Source organism: Capsicum annuum, unplaced genomic scaffold, assembly GCF_002878395.1.
Source record: "Capsicum annuum cultivar UCD-10X-F1 unplaced genomic scaffold, UCD10Xv1.1 ctg81736, whole genome shotgun sequence".
NCBI lineage: Eukaryota > Viridiplantae > Streptophyta > Magnoliopsida > Solanales > Solanaceae > Capsicum > Capsicum annuum.
In genome coordinates, this window is record NW_025892479.1 from 1 (window position 1) to 5,588 (window position 5,588).

The 5,588-nt window shown below is 38.1% G+C and overlaps 1 long non-coding RNA gene across 1 annotated transcript; it reads left to right on the forward strand.

Annotated features, from left to right (window-relative positions):
- Positions 1-1,572: 1,572 nt before the first annotated feature.
- Positions 1,573-2,612, forward strand: LOC124895384. Its single transcript, XR_007051686.1, has 2 exons — positions 1,573-1,631; positions 2,370-2,612. It is a non-coding gene; the product is annotated as an uncharacterized LOC124895384 (long non-coding RNA).
- Positions 2,613-5,588: the final 2,976 nt, after the last annotated feature.

Consider the following 5,588-nt stretch of genomic DNA (forward strand, 5'->3'; position numbering starts at 1 on the left):
TGTTGGGTAATCTTACGTTGCTTTTGTGTATCACGCCCCGTCCAGATCTGATAGAGATTGCGCTGACCTTCTGTGATTTAGACAGTTTGGTGTTTAAAAATATTTGTGAGATAATGCCTACCCTAACAAAAATCTCTGGTTTATTTCAGTTACCTTATATCGACAAGGAGTTAATCCTAGCCCAAAATCATTCTAGCAAGAGATTTCTCGAGGGTTGTGGTTTAAAGGTCAATAAACACTGTAACACCCCGTACTTAACTACGTGCATTAGCCATTGTTATATGTGTTGGAGTATATGTTTTGATCCTAAGTTAGGTATATATGAGTTTAAGTATGAGTATTGATTATTTTGAGATGGTTTCAAGTGTATAGTTTGATTATAGGTGTATAGGAATCGACTTTATTTATACCGGAATTTTCCCGTCGATGGTTCCATACGAAGTTTATTGAATAAGTTTTCCAACGATATAAAGATTTCCAAAAACGGATAAGTTTCGGATATAAGCGAGCTCGTTCGAAACTTTAAAACGGTGGCCGGGATGTGAACAGTAAAGTGTGCAGGAAAACTACTGAGGCCTGCCAGTTTTTTGGGTCAACTTTGAACGATCATAACTCCCTCAATATAATGAACTGGGAGAGCTACCACATATCAAAAGAAAGATCTTTGAGTCTTCTTTCCAATGAAATTGGTTTCATCCAAATCCAACATCTGAGTAAGGAGTTATACTCGTTTTACTTCAGCCTCTCAAAACAGATTTTTAGGGTCAACTTCAAACGATCATAACTACTTGTACAGGAAGAACTGGGTGGATTAATTTATATGAAATGAAATAACTTTGAATTATCTTTCTAACGATACCAATTTCACCCAAATACGATATCGGAGGAAAGAGTTATGGCCGATTTACTTTAGCCTATCAAAACAGTCCACCATGGACAGATTCGGATTTACTTAAATTTTTAAGGGCAATATGGTCATTTTCCATCACCTCTTGAACGAAAATTGGTCATTATATACATATACTTAGCCTCATATCCATTATTTATCATCCATTATTGAAAACTAAGAAACCCTAGCCAAATTTCAACTCCAATTATCTTGTGATTCAACCGTAGAAAATCCAAATTGATTCCGTAGTTGTGTTCACCGTCTCAAGGGCTTCGAGAAGCACCCCTTATTTGTGCCAACAGGACTTCGAAATCAAAAGGGTCATTTTTTTGGTAAGGATGTAAATTATGTTGGTGTTATTTATATGGATATGTATATATATATATATATATATATGCATGTGAGCATAAGAAGTATGTTATTTGATTGTTGTTGAAAGATGATTGGAAATGATGTTGGATTATTCTTGTGCATGGTTGGATTATGTTAAATTGTGAAGGAATTTGGGGTGATGATGTGGTATTGATGATGTGGTATTGAAATGATGATTATATACATATACACACATAAACCTATTGTTCAAGTTGGTTTTTGGAATGTTTTGCAAATATTGGTAGTATGGAATTATGGAAGAGAATTGTGGTGTTGGGTTGCTAATATTAAATGCCAAACATTTCATTGTAGATAAGTGATTTGTAAAGGCGGGAAGTTGTGTTGAATTGGTATCTGAATCTACAACGAGGTATGTAAAGCATACTCTAACAATGTTCTTTGGCATGAAAACACCAATGTTCCATCAAGTAAGATTCCGAGGTTGTCCAAAAACATGTATTGTTCTACGTTACCAACGAAGTTGTCTCCATTCTATAAAGTGTCAAAATGTTTCATTGATATACCAAAAGGCTCCTATTTCATTGTTGTGATATTGATGATTCTGAAACACGTTGTTGATGTACCAATGAGTCTTTATTACATCGTTATTGTATAGAGGGTCTATTACTTGGTTCCTATTGATGTATCATTGTTTCAAAGTATCAAAAATGTGGTGGCGACCGAAATAACAAATCTCAAAGAATTAATTGAACTAAGTGATGGAAGTTCTCTCTTATCGGGTGGTATCCCAGGGGCATAAGCCTAGCATGGGTCGATCCCTATTTCATGTGTTTATGGGTGGTATCCCAGGGGCATAAGCCTAGCATGGGTCGATCCCAGTTGATTGTACTGGAGGCATCCTAATGGTCACAGTACAGTACAGTAATGATTACAAAGATGATAAGAACGAAGGTAAAGTGATTGAATAAATACAATGTACAGGTTGTCACAAGTTCTAGTAAGTGTGGTCCACTCCTATTACGACTTATTCACTTGTTTCTGATTTCTATTGAGCTCCTATATCATATGTGATTATTTACAGCTTTACATACTCAGTACATATTTCGTATTGACGTCCCTCACGGGGGACCTGCATTTCATGCTGCAGGCACAGGTACCTCAGCTCATACACAGCACAAGTAGGAGTCAGGTCATACAGCTGTTGTTGGTGAGCTCCAGTTTGCTTCGGAGCTTTCCGAGTCGGTTCCTTATATTTTGTTATTGTACAGGAGTCATGTGTGGGCGGGGGTTTGTCCCAACCCTAGTTATGTCATGTATATCCTAGAGGCTTTGTAGACATAAGGAAGGGTAAAGTCATGGAAGTTTATATAGTAATGTTATATTTGTATATGTCGTGGCCCCGACGGCCAAATATATATATATATATATATTTGTGCGTGTTGTGCTGATACAGGTAATTAGATCCTTCTATATGCAACGAAGTGCTGTCCAATTTTTGGTGACATGTAAGTGAAAGTACAGGTATTTGAACGGGTTCTCCCGGGCCTTCTCGGCTTCGGGTGCCAGTCCGGCCCGATGGGATTTTGGGGCGTGACAAACACCTAGGATTCCTTAATCAATCTAGGGTTCCTTTAGACTATTTGTTCGCTAGATTTGAGTCTCCAGAAGGCTTTGATCACTTTTGGGATGAATTTCATACCGCGAAGAAGAATTGGGAGAAACGTCATCTTGAGGTTTTCTGTCTGTCGTTATTAGGTACTTTAGTGTTCCAGTTAGATGAAACTTACAATCTGTAGTGTTGTCCTTATTCAAGAAAAGGGATGAGGTCACTATCGTACCTATGATTTTATTGAAATTGTATAAGGCTTTGACTGGAGTAAAAGGGGGAGTGCGATTTTTCAAGGAAAGCAATTTGATATTAAAATTATGGATGATGGAACATTTGCACGTCCTTTTTTGATTAGACCGGATGTGGTTGACCGTTGTTTGAATGAGTAAGTGTACGCCATCTAACAAAGAATGCGTTTTGATAAGTTCTCGTTGCCTGTGGGAGTCAATGCTTGGATTGAGTTTCTCAAATTAAGAACTCATGATAATATCCTTTGGATATCGATGGCTCCATTCGAAGGTAATCTTGTCTGGATATCACATGTAACCCTTTTTAGTCCTGATAGGGCTTAAATGCGCTGAACCTTATAGTCCGAGTAGGGTAATGCACCAGTTGGGTAGATATCAAGACATTCCACCAATAATAGATCTTTAAATAGATGTCGAGTACTTTAGAGATATAGCCAAGGGCTAGATCTGATATGAGCAATTCTGGCGTAATGCAACAAAAATGGGGGTAGATTCTGTCAAAGAAGGCTCAGATAATCTGGGGTACACTCAGAGATATGGGATCTGGTTACAATCCATACCTCGAGGTGTTAGTAGGCCATTACCAACACAACTTAGAGGGAAAAAATGGGAAGATTACATAGTTGATGACCAAGAGGGTGAAGATGCGGGGGCCAAAATGAAGTCGTTGAGGGTTCGGTTATCATGTTTTTCACAATTATGGAAGGATATCAGAAAAATATTTTCAGGTGTACTCCCTAAGAGGCTAGAATATGTGCCAAAAGCTTTTTCCCAAATATCAAAGTGTCATTGCAGGAGATGTTACAAAGTTTGAGTGGGAGAAACTTCACAGATAAGTCCATCTCAGCCAGGGTCATCACGCGGCACAGCAACTTAAGCGGGCATTTTATATCTTGGCTTTGTTGGAGTCTTTTATTTTTCTTTCGATCATTGTTTAGTTGCCTCTTTGTAAGTCGGTATCAAGTTTGTTTCTATGTTGAAGTTTTTATTATCGATGTTACGTATGTTGTCCCATTTGCTTAGAGTGTTGTTCATCTTTTACGTGATTAGCATCAAGGTTTTCTTTATTTTGGAGTCTGTTTAAGTTGTTTCTCTTTTAAAAAAACTATTTCTATGATATTTGTGCATATCCCTGAACTACGAAAGATCTGATTCATATATAACATGATACATAGCAACCTATTTTTAGGTTCGATCTAATCATTTTGTTTCTTTGTTCTCTTTTCCCTTAATTTTCCTCTTTTGAAGAAAGCAAAATGCCATAAAGAATGATGAAAAGAAAGAACAGTGAGAGAAGAAAAGAGTAGGAAAAGAGAATGCTGCAAAGAAAGAAGAAGCGAGGGCGAAAAGTAGAGACAAAAAAATAAAGTGTAATAGGGGGGTAAGAAGCAGTAAGTGTAAGGAAAGATCGAGATGATGTTAAAATGGTCTCATTACCCTCAAAGGCAGGTAGAAATGCACCTGAATTTAAGATAAATTTACAATGTGGTTTTCATGCTTATTGTGAGACCTAATCCTAACGAGTTTTATATTTGATGAGCATGTTCTTTCAGATAAAAAAAGTGGTTGGTTTTTAGCACTCTGGACAGTCATTCTTACTTCACCAAATCATAAGCGAAGCTTGTCATGGCCAATAAAGAGGTAGAAAATTTGCTCATTGACCCTAATTAGAGTCCTGGAGAAGGGGTTTATGAACATAATAAGGAGATATTGAGACTCAAACAAAAACTGACAAAGATGCACTGAGCATGGGCCAGTGGCATGCCCCTCCCCCCTCCATATTTGGATGATCTCGACAACACTTTCAATTACCCGTCGTTGTCTCAAGCGCAGTTATTTTATCCCATTGATATGCCCCAACATGTGCCAGGATTCACACTATGTCAGTACTATCCTAGAACTTCTAGTGTGCCCTTGGCAGTCCCACAACAAAGGACAACTGCCTATCCAGCACCACTTGGGGCACCTATGCTCGTGGATCCGCCACCACCTGAATCTCCTAATTATGTTGTTCGTTCAATAATCATGCTCCCTTGATCAACTAGTGAGCCGGTGTTGACGATTTTAAATGATCAGTATTATGCCTTGGAGCTTACTTTGAAGATGAATGAACCATATGGTTACAATCAACCACCTGTATTTTTCTTTGATACAGAGAATCCTGTTGCAACAGAAGAACAAGACGGCATGGCGAAGAAATTGAAGAGCATAGAACAGGCCATGAGAAATTTTCAGGGACTTAGAGGTTATAAATGTGTTTCATATAAAGATTTATACATGTTTCTAGGTGTTAACCTCCCTCCGGGCTTTAAGATGCCGAAGTTTGAAAAGTATGATGGACACGGGGGTTCGATGGCATATTTGAGACGTTATTGTAATCAATTAAGGATTGTTGGAGGTAAAGAAGAATTACTCATGGCTTATTTTGGGGCGAGTCTTTAGGGTCTAGCCTCGAAATGGTTTGTGGATCATGAAATCGACAAGTAGAATAGTTGGGATGATCTGGCTA